Consider the following 19314-nt stretch of genomic DNA (forward strand, 5'->3'; position numbering starts at 1 on the left):
ATATCGTGAATACTTCAATCAAATCACCACTTAAGCTTCTAAATTCCAGGAAAAAAAACCGAGTTTGTGCAATATCCCGTTGTAATTTGTCCCTTGGACTCTATGTCTCCTTCACTTTTTAAGCCTAATAATACATTCCCAAGCTGTGATGCCAAGAATTGAACACAGTACCGCAGCTGTGGCCTAACCAGTGCTATGTACAGCTGTGGCATCATTTCACCCTCTTATATTGTAATCCTACAGATATAAGTATCACTTTTCAATTAGCTTTTTGAATCTTTTCTGTACCTGTCCATGACCATTTAATAACATTTGTACAGGGACACAAGTCTATTTGGATCTCAACTGTTTCCAGCTTAACATTATAAGGAGTGTATTCTAAATACTCCTATAAAGATCGGCAGTGAATCACGTCACACTTGCTAATATTTAAATCAATTTGCCAGAAAATTGCACATTCACTTAATCTATGAATATCTGGTCAAATTTCTTGCTTCCATCTCAACTGATTATAATGCCGCCTATCTTATTTGTCATCCTCAAACTTGGATGTGTGGCTCTCAATCCCATCAAGTAAGTCGTTAATGAAATCGGTGATTAGTTGAGTTCCCAAAAGTGATCAATCAGAGACACCACTCGTCATATTCTGCCAATTAATGTACCTGATCATCATCTGCAAACTTTGTCTCCTGCCGTGCCACCAATTTCCTAACCAGGCAAATAATTTGCCTTCAATTACATGCGTTTCAAATTTAGCCCAATGTCCCATATGCGGGACTTTATCAAATGTCTTTGCTCCATGTCTACAAGCTAATAATAATTTTTGAACTGGGACTCATAAACCTCTTTGCTCCTCAACAGTTAATAGCTTCCCATTATTGAGAAAATACTCAGAACTATATTACTTTGTTCCAAAGTGGCTGGTGTCACACTTGCGTACATTGAAATCGATTTGCATTTGTTTTGGCCGGCTTACTGTCTCTGTCCATTTGGGTACCTCCATTTCCCAACTGCACTACGAGCGGACCGTCTAACTTAGTGCGATCTTCATAATATGATGTACAGTGCTCCATCCAAGTCAGTCATAAATACGGTGAACAGTTGATGATCTAATATAGATATCTGGGGGACGGCACTTGTCACATCTGACTCCGCTGCTAACGAGCGTGTCTTTTGTGGGTGTGTTAATATTTCTGAAGTGATGCTGGTCTGAGGCAGTCAATCTGGATTTGTGGGAGAAATGTGCAGTACAGGTTGGATTATGGACAAGTAAATTGTATTTGTCGGAGATGCAATGATGCACTGCAGCCAATGAAAGTACTTTTGTGAGCTTGGAATTGCAAGAGCCCGGATAGCTCAGTCGGTAGAGCATCAGACTTTTAATCTGAGGGTCCAGGGTTCAAGTCCCTGTTCGGGCGCTGTTTTAAATCGCGATACTCAACTTTACATTCGCACTTTGATCATTTAGCAAAGAAAATAACAACAGGAGCAGGCCATTTCATGCCTCTGGAGCCTTTCTGCCATTTAATTAAGTCATCGATCGATATCCGTTTGCATTCCTTTGCTCCAGATCCCTTAATACCTTTGGTTAACAAACATCTCTCAATCTCAAGTTCAAAATTGACAACTGGCCCAGCTTTATTTGCTGTTTGCGGAAGTGTGTTACAAATTTCTGTCACACAAATTTCTCTCCTGAAACGCTTGGATCTAATGTTGAGGCTATGGCCCCTTCTCCCAGATGGGTCAATCCTCAGAAATAGCTTCTCGCTATCTACACTGGCATTTCCTCTTAATATCGTGAATACTTCAATCAAATCACCACTTAAGCTTCTAAATTCCAGGAAAAAAACCCGAGTTTGTGCAATATCCCGTTGTAATTTGTCCCTTGGACTCTATGTCTCCTTCACTTTTTAAGCCTAATAATACATTCCCAAGCTGTGATGCCAAGAATTGAACACAGTACCGCAGCTGTGGCCTAACCAGTGCTATGTACAGCTGTGGCATCATTTCACCCTCTTATATTGTAATCCTACAGATATAAGTATCACTTTTCAATTAGCTTTTTGAATCTTTTCTGTACCTGTCCATGACCATTTAATAACATTTGTACAGGGACACAAGTCTATTTGGATCTCAACTGTTTCCAGCTTAACATTATAAGGAGTGTATTCTAAATACTCCTATAAAGATCGGCAGTGAATCACGTCACACTTGCTAATATTTAAATCAATTTGCCAGAAAATTGCACATTCACTTAATCTATGAATATCTGGTCAAATTTCTTGCTTCCATCTCAACTGATTATAATGCCGCCTATCTTATTTGTCATCCTCAAACTTGGATGTGTGGCTCTCAATCCCATCAAGTAAGTCGTTAATGAAATCGGTGATTAGTTGAGTTCCCAAAAGTGATCAATCAGAGACACCACTCGTCATATTCTGCCAATTAATGTACCTGATCATCATCTGCAAACTTTGTCTCCAGCCGTGCCACCAATTTCCTAACCAGGTAAATAATTTGCCTTCAATTACATGCGTTTCAAATTTAGCCCAATGTCCCATATGCGGGACTTTATCAAATGTCTTTGCTCCATGTCTACAAGCTAATAATAATTTTTGAACTGGGACTCATAAACCTCTTTGCTCCTCAACAGTTAATAGCTTCCCATTATTGAGAAAATACTCAGAACTATATTACTTTGTTCCAAAGTGGCTGGTGTCACACTTGCGTACATTGAACTCGATTTGCATTTGTTTTGGCCGGCTTACTGTCTCTGTCCATTTGGGTACCTCCATTTCCCAACTGCACTACGAGCGGACCGTCTAACTTAGTGCGATCTTCATAATATGATGTACAGTGCTCCATCCAAGTCAGTCATAAATACGGTGAACAGTTGATGATCTAATATAGATATCTGGGGGACGGCACTTGTCACATCTGACTCCGCTGCTAACGAGCGTGTCTTTTGTGGGTGTGTTAATATTTCTGAAGTGATGCTGGTCTGAGGCAGTCAATCTGGATTTGTGGGAGAAATGTGCAGTACAGGTTGGATTATGGACAAGTAAATTGAATTTGTCGGAGATGCAATGATGCACTGCAGCCAATGAAAGTACTTTTGTGAGCTTGGAATTGCAAGAGCCCGGATAGCTCAGTCGGTAGAGCATCAGACTTTTAATCTGAGGGTCCAGGGTTCAAGTCCCTGTTCGGGCGCTGTTTTAAATCGCGATACTCAACTTTACATTCGCACTTTGATCATTTAGCAAAGAAAATAACAACAGGAGCAGGCCATTTCATGCCTCTGGAGCCTTTCTGCCATTTAATTAAGTCATCGATCGATATCCGTTTGCATTCCTTTGCTCCAGATCCCTTAATACCTTTGGTTAACAAACATCTCTCAATCTCAAGTTCAAAATTGACAACTGGCCCAGCTTTATTTGCTGTTTGCGGAAGTGTGTTACAAATTTCTGTCACACAAATTTCTCTCCTGAAACGCTTGGATCTAATGTTGAGGCTATGGCCCCTTCTCCCAGATGGGTCAATCCTCAGAAATAGCTTCTCGCTATCTACACTGGCATTTCCTCTTAATATCGTGAATACTTCAATCAAATCACCACTTAAGCTTCTAAATTCCAGGAAAAAAACCCGAGTTTGTGCAATATCCCGTTGTAATTTGTCCCTTGGACTCTATGTCTCCTTCACTTTTTAAGCCTAATAATACATTCCCAAGCTGTGATGCCAAGAATTGAACACAGTACCGCAGCTGTGGCCTAACCAGTGCTATGTACAGCTGTGGCATCATTTCACCCTCTTATATTGTAATCCTACAGATATAAGTATCACTTTTCAATTAGCTTTTTGAATCTTTTCTGTACCTGTCCATGACCATTTAATAACATTTGTACAGGGACACAAGTCTATTTGGATCTCAACTGTTTCCAGCTTAACATTATAAGGAGTGTATTCTAAATACTCCTATAAAGATCGGCAGTGAATCACGTCACACTTGCTAATATTTAAATCAATTTGCCAGAAAATTGCACATTCACTTAATCTATGAATATCTGGTCAAATTTCTTGCTTCCATCTCAACTGATTATAATGCCGCCTATCTTATTTGTCATCCTCAAACTTGGATGTGTGGCTCTCAATCCCATCAAGTAAGTCGTTAATGAAATCGGTGATTAGTTGAGTTCCCAAAAGTGATCAATCAGAGACACCACTCGTCATATTCTGCCAATTAATGTACCTGATCATCATCTGCAAACTTTGTCTCCAGCCGTGCCACCAATTTCCTAACCAGGTAAATAATTTGCCTTCAATTACATGCGTTTCAAATTTAGCCCAATGTCCCATATGCGGGACTTTATCAAATGTCTTTGCTCCATGTCTACAAGCTAATAATAATTTTTGAACTGGGACTCATAAACCTCTTTGCTCCTCAACAGTTAATAGCTTCCCATTATTGAGAAAATACTCAGAACTATATTACTTTGTTCCAAAGTGGCTGGTGTCACACTTGCGTACATTGAACTCGATTTGCATTTGTTTTGGCCGGCTTACTGTCTCTGTCCATTTGGTTACCTCCATTTCCCAACTGCACTACGAGCGGACCGTCTAACTTAGTGCGATCTTCATAATATGATGTACAGTGCTCCATCCAAGTCAGTCATAAATACGGTGAACAGTTGATGATCTAATATAGATATCTGGGGGACGGCACTTGTCACATCTGACTCCGCTGCTAACGAGCGTGTCTTTTGTGGGTGTGTTAATATTTCTGAAGTGATGCTGGTCTGAGGCAGTCAATCTGGATTTGTGGGAGAAATGTGCAGTACAGGTTGGATTATGGACAAGTAAATTGAATTTGTCGGAGATGCAATGATGCACTGCAGCCAATGAAAGTACTTTTGTGAGCTTGGAATTGCAAGAGCCCGGATAGCTCAGTCGGTAGAGCATCAGACTTTTAATCTGAGGGTCCAGGGTTCAAGTCCCTGTTCGGGCGCTGTTTTAAATCGCGATACTCAACTTTACATTCGCACTTTGATCATTTAGCAAAGAAAATAACAACAGGAGCAGGCCATTTCATGCCTCTGGAGCCTTTCTGCCATTTAATTAAGTCATCGATCGATATCCGTTTGCATTCCTTTGCTCCAGATCCCTTAATACCTTTGGTTAACAAACATCTCTCAATTTCAAGTTCAAAATTGACAACTGGCCCAGCTTTATTTGCTGTTTGCGGAAGTGTGTTACAAATTTCTGTCACACAAATTTCTCTCCTGAAACGCTTGGATCTAATGTTGAGGCTATGGCCCCTTCTCCCAGATGGGTCAATCCTCAGAAATAGCTTCTCGCTATCTACACTGGCATTTCCTCTTAATATCGTGAATACTTCAATCAAATCACCACTTAAGCTTCTAAATTCCAGGAAAAAAACCCGAGTTTGTGCAATATCCCGTTGTAATTTGTCCCTTGGACTCTATGTCTCCTTCACTTTTTAAGCCTAATAATACATTCCCAAGCTGTGATGCCAAGAATTGAACACAGTACCGCAGCTGTGGCCTAACCAGTGCTATGTACAGCTGTGGCATCATTTCACCCTCTTATATTGTAATCCTACAGATATAAGTATCACTTTTCAATTAGCTTTTTGAATCTTTTCTGTACCTGTCCATGACCATTTAATAACATTTGTACAGGGACACAAGTCTATTTGGATCTCAACTGTTTCCAGCTTAACATTATAAGGAGTGTATTCTAAATACTCCTATAAAGATCGGCAGTGAATCACGTCACACTTGCTAATATTTAAATCAATTTGCCAGAAAATTGCACATTCACTTAATCTATGAATATCTGGTCAAATTTCTTGCTTCCATCTCAACTGATTATAATGCCGCCTATCTTATTTGTCATCCTCAAACTTGGATGTGTGGCTCTCAATCCCATCAAGTAAGTCGTTAATGAAATCGGTGATTAGTTGAGTTCCCAAAAGTGATCAATCAGAGACACCACTCGTCATATTCTGCCAATTAATGTACCTGATCATCATCTGCAAACTTTGTCTCCTGCCGTGCCACCAATTTCCTAACCAGGTAAATAATTTGCCTTCAATTACATGCGTTTCAAATTTAGCCCAATGTCCCATATGCGGGACTTTATCAAATGTCTTTGCTCCATGTCTACAAGCTAATAATAATTTTTGAACTGGGACTCATAAACCTCTTTGCTCCTCAACAGTTAATAGCTTCCCATTATTGAGAAAATACTCAGAACTATATTACTTTGTTCCAAAGTGGCTGGTGTCACACTTGCGTACATTGAACTCGATTTGCATTTGTTTTGGCCGGCTTACTGTCTCTGTCCATTTGGTTACCTCCATTTCCCAACTGCACTACGAGCGGATCGTCTAACTTAGTGCGATCTTCATAATATGATGTACAGTGCTCCATCCAAGTCAGTCATAAATACGGTGAACAGTTGATGATCTAATATAGATATCTGGGGGACGGCACTTGTCACATCTGACTCCGCTGCTAACGAGCGTGTCTTTTGTGGGTGTGTTAATATTTCTGAAGTGATGCTGGTCTGAGGCAGTCAATCTGGATTTGTGGGAGAAATGTGCAGTACAGGTTGGATTATGGACAAGTAAATTGAATTTGTCGGAGATGCAATGATGCACTGCAGCCAATGAAAGTACTTTTGTGAGCTTGGAATTGCAAGAGCCCGGATAGCTCAGTCGGTAGAGCATCAGACTTTTAATCTGAGGGTCCAGGGTTCAAGTCCCTGTTCGGGCGCTGTTTTAAATCGCGATACTCAACTTTACATTCGCACTTTGATCATTTAGCAAAGAAAATAACAACAGGAGCAGGCCATTTCATGCCTCTGGAGCCTTTCTGCCATTTAATTAAGTCATCGATCGATATCCGTTTGCATTCCTTTGCTCCAGATCCCTTAATACCTTTGGTTAACAAACATCTCTCAATCTCAAGTTCAAAATTGACAACTGGCCCAGCTTTATTTGCTGTTTGCGGAAGTGTGTTACAAATTTCTGTCACACAAATTTCTCTCCTGAAACGCTTGGATCTAATGTTGAGGCTATGGCCCCTTCTCCCAGATGGGTCAATCCTCAGAAATAGCTTCTCGCTATCTACACTGGCATTTCCTCTTAATATCGTGAATACTTCAATCAAATCACCACTTAAGCTTCTAAATTCCAGGAAAAAAACCCGAGTTTGTGCAATATCCCGTTGTAATTTGTCCCTTGGACTCTATGTCTCCTTCACTTTTTAAGCCTAATAATACATTCCCAAGCTGTGATGCCAAGAATTGAACACAGTACCGCAGCTGTGGCCTAACCAGTGCTATGTACAGCTGTGGCATCATTTCACCCTCTTATATTGTAATCCTACAGATATAAGTATCACTTTTCAATTAGCTTTTTGAATCTTTTCTGTACCTGTCCATGACCATTTAATAACATTTGTACAGGGACACAAGTCTATTTGGATCTCAACTGTTTCCAGCTTAACATTATAAGGAGTGTATTCTAAATACTCCTATAAAGATCGGCAGTGAATCACGTCACACTTGCTAATATTTAAATCAATTTGCCAGAAAATTGCACATTCACTTAATCTATGAATATCTGGTCAAATTTCTTGCTTCCATCTCAACTGATTATAATGCCGCCTATCTTATTTGTCATCCTCAAACTTGGATGTGTGGCTCTCAATCCCATCAAGTAAGTCGTTAATGAAATCGGTGATTAGTTGAGTTCCCAAAAGTGATCAATCAGAGACACCACTCGTCATATTCTGCCAATTAATGTACCTGATCATCATCTGCAAACTTTGTCTCCAGCCGTGCCACCAATTTCCTAACCAGGTAAATAATTTGCCTTCAATTACATGCGTTTCAAATTTAGCCCAATGTCCCATATGCGGGACTTTATCAAATGTCTTTGCTCCATGTCTACAAGCTAATAATAATTTTTGAACTGGGACTCATAAACCTCTTTGCTCCTCAACAGTTAATAGCTTCCCATTATTGAGAAAATACTCAGAACTATATTACTTTGTTCCAAAGTGGCTGGTGTCACACTTGCGTACATTGAACTCGATTTGCATTTGTTTTGGCCGGCTTACTGTCTCTGTCCATTTGGGTACCTCCATTTCCCAACTGCACTACGAGCGGACCGTCTAACTTAGTGCGATCTTCATAATATGATGTACAGTGCTCCATCCAAGTCAGTCATAAATACGGTGAACAGTTGATGATCTAATATAGATATCTGGGGGACGGCACTTGTCACATCTGACTCCGCTGCTAACGAGCGTGTCTTTTGTGGGTGTGTTAATATTTCTGAAGTGATGCTGGTCTGAGGCAGTCAATCTGGATTTGTGGGAGAAATGTGCAGTACAGGTTGGATTATGGACAAGTAAATTGAATTTGTCGGAGATGCAATGATGCACTGCAGCCAATGAAAGTACTTTTGTGAGCTTGGAATTGCAAGAGCCCGGATAGCTCAGTCGGTAGAGCATCAGACTTTTAATCTGAGGGTCCAGGGTTCAAGTCCCTGTTCGGGCGCTGTTTTAAATCGCGATACTCAACTTTACATTCGCACTTTGATCATTTAGCAAAGAAAATAACAACAGGAGCAGGCCATTTCATGCCTCTGGAGCCTTTCTGCCATTTAATTAAGTCATCGATCGATATCCGTTTGCATTCCTTTGCTCCAGATCCCTTAATACCTTTGGTTAACAAACATCTCTCAATCTCAAGTTCAAAATTGACAACTGGCCCAGCTTTATTTGCTGTTTGCGGAAGTGTGTTACAAATTTCTGTCACACAAATTTCTCTCCTGAAACGCTTGGATCTAATGTTGAGGCTATGGCCCCTTCTCCCAGATGGGTCAATCCTCAGAAATAGCTTCTCGCTATCTACACTGGCATTTCCTCTTAATATCGTGAATACTTCAATCAAATCACCACTTAAGCTTCTAAATTCCAGGAAAAAAACCCGAGTTTGTGCAATATCCCGTTGTAATTTGTCCCTTGGACTCTATGTCTCCTTCACTTTTTAAGCCTAATAATACATTCCCAAGCTGTGATGCCAAGAATTGAACACAGTACCGCAGCTGTGGCCTAACCAGTGCTATGTACAGCTGTGGCATCATTTCACCCTCTTATATTGTAATCCTACAGATATAAGTATCACTTTTCAATTAGCTTTTTGAATCTTTTCTGTACCTGTCCATGACCATTTAATAACATTTGTACAGGGACACAAGTCTATTTGGATCTCAACTGTTTCCAGCTTAACATTATAAGGAGTGTATTCTAAATACTCCTATAAAGATCGGCAGTGAATCACGTCACACTTGCTAATATTTAAATCAATTTGCCAGAAAATTGCACATTCACTTAATCTATGAATATCTGGTCAAATTTCTTGCTTCCATCTCAACTGATTATAATGCCGCCTATCTTATTTGTCATCCTCAAACTTGGATGTGTGGCTCTCAATCCCATCAAGTAAGTCGTTAATGAAATCGGTGATTAGTTGAGTTCCCAAAAGTGATCAATCAGAGACACCACTCGTCATATTCTGCCAATTAATGTACCTGATCATCATCTGCAAACTTTGTCTCCAGCCGTGCCACCAATTTCCTAACCAGGTAAATAATTTGCCTTCAATTACATGCGTTTCAAATTTAGCCCAATGTCCCATATGCGGGACTTTATCAAATGTCTTTGCTCCATGTCTACAAGCTAATAATAATTTTTGAACTGGGACTCATAAACCTCTTTGCTCCTCAACAGTTAATAGCTTCCCATTATTGAGAAAATACTCAGAACTATATTATTTTGTTCCAAAGTGGCTGGTGTCACACTTGCGTACATTGAACTCGATTTGCATTTGTTTTGGCCGGCTTACTGTCTCTGTCCATTTGGTTACCTCCATTTCCCAACTGCACTACGAGCGGACCGTCTAACTTAGTGCGATCTTCATAATATGATGTACAGTGCTCCATCCAAGTCAGTCATAAATACGGTGAACAGTTGATGATCTAATATAGATATCTGGGGGACGGCACTTGTCACATCTGACTCCGCTGCTAACGAGCGTGTCTTTTGTGGGTGTGTTAATATTTCTGAAGTGATGCTGGTCTGAGGCAGTCAATCTGGATTTGTGGGAGAAATGTGCAGTACAGGTTGGATTATGGACAAGTAAATTGAATTTGTCGGAGATGCAATGATGCACTGCAGCCAATGAAAGTACTTTTGTGAGCTTGGAATTGCAAGAGCCCGGATAGCTCAGTCGGTAGAGCATCAGACTTTTAATCTGAGGGTCCAGGGTTCAAGTCCCTGTTCGGGCGCTGTTTTAAATCGCGATACTCAACTTTACATTCGCACTTTGATCATTTAGCAAAGAAAATAACAACAGGAGCAGGCCATTTCATGCCTCTGGAGCCTTTCTGCCATTTAATTAAGTCATCGATCGATATCCGTTTGCATTCCTTTGCTCCAGATCCCTTAATACCTTTGGTTAACAAACATCTCTCAATCTCAAGTTCAAAATTGACAACTGGCCCAGCTTTATTTGCTGTTTGCGGAAGTGTGTTACAAATTTCTGTCACACAAATTTCTCTCCTGAAACGCTTGGATCTAATGTTGAGGCTATGGCCCCTTCTCCCAGATGGGTCAATCCTCAGAAATAGCTTCTCGCTATCTACACTGGCATTTCCTCTTAATATCGTGAATACTTCAATCAAATCACCACTTAAGCTTCTAAATTCCAGGAAAAAAACCCGAGTTTGTGCAATATCCCGTTGTAATTTGTCCCTTGGACTCTATGTCTCCTTCACTTTTTAAGCCTAATAATACATTCCCAAGCTGTGATGCCAAGAATTGAACACAGTACCGCAGCTGTGGCCTAACCAGTGCTATGTACAGCTGTGGCATCATTTCACCCTCTTATATTGTAATCCTACAGATATAAGTATCACTTTTCAATTAGCTTTTTGAATCTTTTCTGTACCTGTCCATGACCATTTAATAACATTTGTACAGGGACACAAGTCTATTTGGATCTCAACTGTTTCCAGCTTAACATTATAAGGAGTGTATTCTAAATACTCCTATAAAGATCGGCAGTGAATCACGTCACACTTGCTAATATTTAAATCAATTTGCCAGAAAATTGCACATTCACTTAATCTATGAATATCTGGTCAAATTTCTTGCTTCCATCTCAACTGATTATAATGCCGCCTATCTTATTTGTCATCCTCAAACTTGGATGTGTGGCTCTCAATCCCATCAAGTAAGTCGTTAATGAAATCGGTGATTAGTTGAGTTCCCAAAAGTGATCAATCAGAGACACCACTCGTCATATTCTGCCAATTAATGTACCTGATCATCATCTGCAAACTTTGTCTCCTGCCGTGCCACCAATTTCCTAACCAGGTAAATAATTTGCCTTCAATTACATGCGTTTCAAATTTAGCCCAATGTCCCATATGCGGGACTTTATCAAATGTCTTTGCTCCATGTCTACAAGCTAATAATAATTTTTGAACTGGGACTCATAAACCTCTTTGCTCCTCAACAGTTAATAGCTTCCCATTATTGAGAAAATACTCAGAACTATATTACTTTGTTCCAAAGTGGCTGGTGTCACACTTGCGTACATTGAACTCGATTTGCATTTGTTTTGGCCGGCTTACTGTCTCTGTCCATTTGGTTACCTCCATTTCCCAACTGCACTACGAGCGGATCGTCTAACTTAGTGCGATCTTCATAATATGATGTACAGTGCTCCATCCAAGTCAGTCATAAATACGGTGAACAGTTGATGATCTAATATAGATATCTGGGGGACGGCACTTGTCACATCTGACTCCGCTGCTAACGAGCGTGTCTTTTGTGGGTGTGTTAATATTTCTGAAGTGATGCTGGTCTGAGGCAGTCAATCTGGATTTGTGGGAGAAATGTGCTGTACAGGTTGGATTATGGACAAGTAAATTCAATTTGTCGGAGATGCAATGATCCACTGCAGCCAATGAAAGTACTTTTGTGAGCTTTGAATTGCAAGAGCCCGGATAGCTCAGTCGGTAGAGCATCAGACTTTTAATCTGAGGGTCCAGGGTTCAAGTCCCTGTTCGGACGCTGTTTTAAATCGCGATACTCAACTTTACATTCGCACTTTGATCATTTAGCAAAGAAAATAACAACAGGAGCAGGCCATTTCATGCCTCTGGAGCCTTTCTGCCATTTAATTAAGTCATCGATCGATATCCGTTTGCATTCCTTTGCTCCAGATCCCTTAATACCTTTGGTTAACAAACATCTCTCAATCTCAAGTTCAAAATTGACAACTGGCCCAGCTTTATTTGCTGTTTGCGGAAGTGTGTTACAAATTTCTGTCACACAAATTTCTCTCCTGAAACGCTTGGATCTAATGTTGAGGCTATGGCCCCTTCTCCCAGATGGGTCAATCCTCAGAAATAGCTTCTCGCTATCTACACTGGCATTTCCTCTTAATATCGTGAATACTTCAATCAAATCACCACTTAAGCTTCTAAATTCCAGGAAAAAAACCCGAGTTTGTGCAATATCCCGTTGTAATTTGTCCCTTGGACTCTATGTCTCCTTCACTTTTTAAGCCTAATAATACATTCCCAAGCTGTGATGCCAAGAATTGAACACAGTACCGCAGCTGTGGCCTAACCAGTGCTATGTACAGCTGTGGCATCATTTCACCCTCTTATATTGTAATCCTACAGATATAAGTATCACTTTTCAATTAGCTTTTTGAATCTTTTCTGTACCTGTCCATGACCATTTAATAACATTTGTACAGGGACACAAGTCTATTTGGATCTCAACTGTTTCCAGCTTAACATTATAAGGAGTGTATTCTAAATACTCCTATAAAGATCGGCAGTGAATCACGTCACACTTGCTAATATTTAAATCAATTTGCCAGAAAATTGCACATTCACTTAATCTATTAATATCTGGTCAAATTTCTTGCTTCCATCTCAACTGATTATAATGCCGCCTATCTTATTTGTCATCCTCAAACTTGGATGTGTGGCTCTCAATCCCATCAAGTAAGTCGTTAATGAAATCGGTGATTAGTTGAGTTCCCAAAAGTGATCAATCAGAGACACCACTCGTCATATTCTGCCAATTAATGTACCTGATCATCATCTGCAAACTTTGTCTCCTGCCGTGCCACCAATTTCCTAACCAGGTAAATAATTTGCCTTCAATTACATGCGTTTCAAATTTAGCCCAATGTCCCATATGCGGGACTTTATCAAATGTCTTTGCTCCATGTCTACAAGCTAATAATAATTTTTGAACTGGGACTCATAAACCTCTTTGCTCCTCAACAGTTAATAGCTTCCCATTATTGAGAAAATACTCAGAACTATATTACTTTGTTCCAAAGTGGCTGGTGTCACACTTGCGTACATTGAACTCGATTTGCATTTGTTTTGGCCGGCTTACTGTCTCTGTCCATTTGGTTACCTCCATTTCCCAACTGCACTACGAGCGGATCGTCTAACTTAGTGCGATCTTCATAATATGATGTACAGTGCTCCATCCAAGTCAGTCATAAATACGGTGAACAGTTGATGATCTAATATAGATATCTGGGGGACGGCACTTGTCACATCTGACTCCGCTGCTAACGAGCGTGTCTTTTGTGGGTGTGTTAATATTTCTGAAGTGATGCTGGTCTGAGGCAGTCAATCTGGATTTGTGGGAGAAATGTGCTGTACAGGTTGGATTATGGACAAGTAAATTCAATTTGTCGGAGATGCAATGATCCACTGCAGCCAATGAAAGTACTTTTGTGAGCTTTGAATTGCAAGAGCCCGGATAGCTCAGTCGGTAGAGCATCAGACTTTTAATCTGAGGGTCCAGGGTTCAAGTCCCTGTTCGGACGCTGTTTTAAATCGCGATACTCAACTTTACATTCGCACTTTGATCATTTAGCAAAGAAAATAACAACAGGAGCAGGCCATTTCATGCCTCTGGAGCCTTTCTGCCATTTAATTAAGTCATCGATCGATATCCGTTTGCATTCCTTTGCTCCAGATCCCTTAATACCTTTGGTTAACAAACATCTCTCAATCTCAAGTTCAAAATTGACAACTGGCCCAGCTTTATTTGCTGTTTGCGGAAGTGTGTTACAAATTTCTGTCACACAAATTTCTCTCCTGAAACGCTTGGATCTAATGTTGAGGCTATGGCCCCTTCTCCCAGATGGGTCAATCCTCAGAAATAGCTTCTCGCTATCTACACTGGCATTTCCTCTTAATATCGTGAATACTTCAATCAAATCACCACTTAAGCTTCTAAATTCCAGGAAAAAAACCCGAGTTTGTGCAATATCCCGTTGTAATTTGTCCCTTGGACTCTATGTCTCCTTCACTTTTTAAGCCTAATAATACATTCCCAAGCTGTGATGCCAAGAATTGAACACAGTACCGCAGCTGTGGCCTAACCAGTGCTATGTACAGCTGTGGCATCATTTCACCCTCTTATATTGTAATCCTACAGATATAAGTATCACTTTTCAATTAGCTTTTTGAATCTTTTCTGTACCTGTCCATGACCATTTAATAACATTTGTACAGGGACACAAGTCTATTTGGATCTCAACTGTTTCCAGCTTAACATTATAAGGAGTGTATTCTAAATACTCCTATAAAGATCGGCAGTGAATCACGTCACACTTGCTAATATTTAAATCAATTTGCCAGAAAATTGCACATTCACTTAATCTATGAATATCTGGTCAAATTTCTTGCTTCCATCTCAACTGATTATAATGCCGCCTATCTTATTTGTCATCCTCAAACTTGGATGTGTGGCTCTCAATCCCATCAAGTAAGTCGTTAATGAAATCGGTGATTAGTTGAGTTCCCAAAAGTGATCAATCAGAGACACCACTCGTCATATTCTGCCAATTAATGTACCTGATCATCATCTGCAAACTTTGTCTCCTGCCGTGCCACCAATTTCCTAACCAGGTAAATAATTTGCCTTCAATTACATGCGTTTCAAATTTAGCCCAATGTCCCATATGCGGGACTTTATCAAATGTCTTTGCTCCATGTCTACAAGCTAATAATAATTTTTGAACTGGGACTCATAAACCTCTTTGCTCCTCAACAGTTAATAGCTTCCCATTATTGAGAAAATACTCAGAACTATATTACTTTGTTCCAAAGTGGCTGGTGTCACACTTGCGTACATTGAACTCGATTTGCATTTGTTTTGGCCGGCTTACTGTCTCTGTCCATTTGGTTACCTCCATTTCCCAACTGCACTACGAGCGGATCGTCTAACTTAGTGCGATCTTCATAATATGATGTACAGTGCTCCATCCAAGTCAGTCATAAATACGGTGAACAGTTGATGATCTAATATAGATATCTGGGGGACGGCACTTGTCACATCTGACTCCGCTGCTAACGAGCGTGTCTTTTGTGGGTGTGTTAATATTTCTGAAGTGATGCTGGTCTGAGGCAGTCAATCTGGATTTGTGGGAGAAATGTGCTGTACAGGTTGGATTATGGACAAGTAAATTCAATTTGTCGGAGATGCAATGATCCACTGCAGCCAATGAAAGTACTTTTGTGAGCTTTGAATTGCAAGAGCCCGGATAGCTCAGTCGGTAGAGCATCAGACTTTTAATCTGAGGGTCCAGGGTTCAAGTCCCTGTTCGGACGCTGTTTTAAATCGCGATACTCAACTTTACATTCGCACTTTGATCATTTAGCAAAGAAAATAACAACAGGAGCAGGCCATTTCATGCCTCTGGAGCCTTTCTGCCATTTAATTAAGTCATCGATCGATATCCGTTTGCATTCCTTTGCTCCAGATCCCTTAATACCTTTGGTTAACAAACATCTCTCAATCTCAAGTTCAAAATTGACAACTGGCCCAGCTTTATTTGCTGTTTGCGGAAGTGTGTTACAAATTTCTGTCACACAAATTTCTCTCCTGAAACGCTTGGATCTAATGTTGAGGCTATGGCCCCTTCTCCCAGATGGGTCAATCCTCAGAAATAGCTTCTCGCTATCTACACTGGCATTTCCTCTTAATATCGTGAATACTTCAATCAAATCACCACTTAAGCTTCTAAATTCCAGGAAAAAAACCCGAGTTTGTGCAATATCCCGTTGTAATTTGTCCCTTGGACTCTATGTCTCCTTCACTTTTTAAGCCTAATAATACATTCCCAAGCTGTGATGCCAAGAATTGAACACAGTACCGCAGCTGTGGCCTAACCAGTGCTATGTACAGCTGTGGCATCATTTCACCCTCTTATATTGTAATCCTACAGATATAAGTATCACTTTTCAATTAGCTTTTTGAATCTTTTCTGTACCTGTCCATGACCATTTAATAACATTTGTACAGGGACACAAGTCTATTTGGATCTCAACTGTTTCCAGCTTAACATTATAAGGAGTGTATTCTAAATACTCCTATAAAGATCGGCAGTGAATCACGTCACACTTGCTAATATTTAAATCAATTTGCCAGAAAATTGCACATTCACTTAATCTATTAATATCTGGTCAAATTTCTTGCTTCCATCTCAACTGATTATAATGCCGCCTATCTTATTTGTCATCCTCAAACTTGGATGTGTGGCTCTCAATCCCATCAAGTAAGTCGTTAATGAAATCGGTGATTAGTTGAGTTCCCAAAAGTGATCAATCAGAGACACCACTCGTCATATTCTGCCAATTAATGTACCTGATCATCATCTGCAAACTTTGTCTCCTGCCGTGCCACCAATTTCCTAACCAGGTAAATAATTTGCCTTCAATTACATGCGTTTCAAATTTAGCCCAATGTCCCATATGCGGGACTTTATCAAATGTCTTTGCTCCATGTCTACAAGCTAATAATAATTTTTGAACTGGGACTCATAAACCTCTTTGCTCCTCAACAGTTAATAGCTTCCCATTATTGAGAAAATACTCAGAACTATATTACTTTGTTCCAAAGTGGCTGGTGTCACACTTGCGTACATTGAACTCGATTTGCATTTGTTTTGGCCGGCTTACTGTCTCTGTCCATTTGGTTACCTCCATTTCCCAACTGCACTACGAGCGGATCGTCTAACTTAGTGCGATCTTCATAATATGATGTACAGTGCTCCATCCAAGTCAGTCATAAATACGGTGAACAGTTGATGATCTAATATAGATATCTGGGGGACGGCACTTGTCACATCTGACTCCGCTGCTAACGAGCGTGTCTTTTGTGGGTGTGTTAATATTTCTGAAGTGATGCTGGTCTGAGGCAGTCAATCTGGATTTGTGGGAGAAATGTGCTGTACAGGTTGGATTATGGACAAGTAAATTCAATTTGTCGGAGATGCAATGATCCACTGCAGCCAATGAAAGTACTTTTGTGAGCTTTGAATTGCAAGAGCCCGGATAGCTCAGTCGGTAGAGCATCAGACTTTTAATCTGAGGGTCCAGGGTTCAAGTCCCTGTTCGGACGCTGTTTTAAATCGCGATACTCAACTTTACATTCGCACTTTGATCATTTAGCAAAGAAAATAACAACAGGAGCAGGCCATTTCATGCCTCTGGAGCCTTTCTGCCATTTAATTAAGTCATCGATCGATATCCGTTTGCATTCCTTTGCTCCAGATCCCTTAATACCTTTGGTTAACAAACATCTCTCAATCTCAAGTTCAAAATTGACAACTGGCCCAGCTTTATTTGCTGTTTGCGGAAGTGTGTTACAAATTTCTGTCACACAAATTTCTCTCCTGAAACGCTTGGATCTAATGTTGAGGCTATGGCCCCTTCTCCCAGATGGGTCAATCCTCAGAAATAGCTTCTCGCTATCTACACTGGCATTTCCTCTTAATATCGTGAATACTTCAATCAAATCACCACTTAAGCTTCTAAATTCCAGGAAAAAAACCCGAGTTTGTGCAATATCCCGTTGTAATTTGTCCCTTGGACTCTATGTCTCCTTCACTTTTTAAGCCTAATAATACATTCCCAAGCTGTGATGCCAAGAATTGAACACAGTACCGCAGCTGTGGCCTAACCAGTGCTATGTACAGCTGTGGCATCATTTCACCCTCTTATATTGTAATCCTACAGATATAAGTATCACTTTTCAATTAGCTTTTTGAATCTTTTCTGTACCTGTCCATGACCATTTAATAACATTTGTACAGGGACACAAGTCTATTTGGATCTCAACTGTTTCCAGCTTAACATTATAAGGAGTGTATTCTAAATACTCCTATAAAGATCGGCAGTGAATCACGTCACACTTGCTAATATTTAAATCAATTTGCCAGAAAATTGCACATTCACTTAATCTATTAATATCTGGTCAAATTTCTTGCTTCCATCTCAACTGATTATAATGCCGCCTATCTTATTTGTCATCCTCAAACTTGGATGTGTGGCTCTCAATCCCATCAAGTAAGTCGTTAATGAAATCGGTGATTAGTTGAGTTCCCAAAAGTGATCAATCAGAGACACCACTCGTCATATTCTGCCAATTAATGTACCTGATCATCATCTGCAAACTTTGTCTCCTGCCGTGCCACCAATTTCCTAACCAGGTAAATAATTTGCCTTCAATTACATGCGTTTCAAATTTAGCCCAATGTCCCATATGCGGGACTTTATCAAATGTCTTTGCTCCATGTCTACAAGCTAATAATAATTTTTGAACTGGGACTCTTAAACCTCTTTGCTCCTCAACAGTATTTATAAGTCTTGACAGTTCTTCCAGTCAGATTATGAATGAAGCATTACCCGCTCCAATTGGCTGCCCATGGCCCACGTGATCCCAGGAGATGCATCGTACTAACTGCGACCCTGGGATACGCAAGCCCTGCACACTGGCTGCTGGACCAGGCCCAGGATCGGAATTCCATGGGGACCCGCAGCTCAACAGCCGGCACACAAGGTAAGTGCACATCGGGTGCTTGCACCCGCGGGAAGCCTCTGACCCGAATTTCTGGGCCATTAATATATCGTAGTCATTTGCAATGCAATTGAATATTGTAATGGAATATATATTTGCTATATAATAGTCATTTGCAATGCAATAGTATATTATGATGGAATATATCTTTGCTATATAATAGTCATTTGCAATGCAATAGCACATTGGAATGTAATAAGATTTTGCAAGACAACTGTCATTTTAAAAGCAATAGGACATAGCAATGGAATATCACTTTGCAATATCATAGTAATTTGCAATGCAATAGATTACTGCAATGGAATATCGC

The 19314-nt window shown here is 40.2% G+C and overlaps 10 non-coding genes across 10 annotated transcripts; all 10 read left to right on the forward strand.

The window, feature by feature from the left end:
- The first annotated feature begins 1345 nt into the window (after window positions 1-1345).
- On the forward strand, window positions 1346-1418 carry trnak-uuu (transfer RNA lysine (anticodon UUU)). The gene has a single exon. It is a non-coding gene; the product is annotated as a tRNA-Lys (tRNA).
- Window positions 1419-3137: 1719 nt separating this feature from the next.
- Window positions 3138-3210, forward strand: trnak-uuu (transfer RNA lysine (anticodon UUU)). The gene has a single exon. It is a non-coding gene; the product is annotated as a tRNA-Lys (tRNA).
- Window positions 3211-4929: 1719 nt separating this feature from the next.
- Window positions 4930-5002, forward strand: trnak-uuu (transfer RNA lysine (anticodon UUU)). Its single transcript has one exon. It is a non-coding gene; the product is annotated as a tRNA-Lys (tRNA).
- A 1719-nt stretch (window positions 5003-6721) lies between these two features.
- On the forward strand, window positions 6722-6794 carry trnak-uuu (transfer RNA lysine (anticodon UUU)). Its single transcript has one exon. It is a non-coding gene; the product is annotated as a tRNA-Lys (tRNA).
- A 1719-nt stretch (window positions 6795-8513) lies between these two features.
- Window positions 8514-8586, forward strand: trnak-uuu (transfer RNA lysine (anticodon UUU)). Its single transcript has one exon. It is a non-coding gene; the product is annotated as a tRNA-Lys (tRNA).
- A 1719-nt stretch (window positions 8587-10305) lies between these two features.
- On the forward strand, window positions 10306-10378 carry trnak-uuu (transfer RNA lysine (anticodon UUU)). Its single transcript has one exon. It is a non-coding gene; the product is annotated as a tRNA-Lys (tRNA).
- A 1719-nt stretch (window positions 10379-12097) lies between these two features.
- Window positions 12098-12170, forward strand: trnak-uuu (transfer RNA lysine (anticodon UUU)). The gene has a single exon. It is a non-coding gene; the product is annotated as a tRNA-Lys (tRNA).
- Window positions 12171-13889: 1719 nt separating this feature from the next.
- On the forward strand, window positions 13890-13962 carry trnak-uuu (transfer RNA lysine (anticodon UUU)). The gene has a single exon. It is a non-coding gene; the product is annotated as a tRNA-Lys (tRNA).
- Window positions 13963-15681: 1719 nt separating this feature from the next.
- Window positions 15682-15754, forward strand: trnak-uuu (transfer RNA lysine (anticodon UUU)). The gene has a single exon. It is a non-coding gene; the product is annotated as a tRNA-Lys (tRNA).
- A 1719-nt stretch (window positions 15755-17473) lies between these two features.
- On the forward strand, window positions 17474-17546 carry trnak-uuu (transfer RNA lysine (anticodon UUU)). The gene has a single exon. It is a non-coding gene; the product is annotated as a tRNA-Lys (tRNA).
- The last annotated feature ends 1768 nt before the right edge of the window (window positions 17547-19314 follow it).

The sequence above is a fragment of the Somniosus microcephalus genome, unplaced genomic scaffold (assembly GCF_052327205.1).
Source record: "Somniosus microcephalus isolate GS21.2 unplaced genomic scaffold, FLI_Smic_1.0 unresolved_chr5, whole genome shotgun sequence".
NCBI lineage: Eukaryota > Metazoa > Chordata > Chondrichthyes > Squaliformes > Somniosidae > Somniosus > Somniosus microcephalus.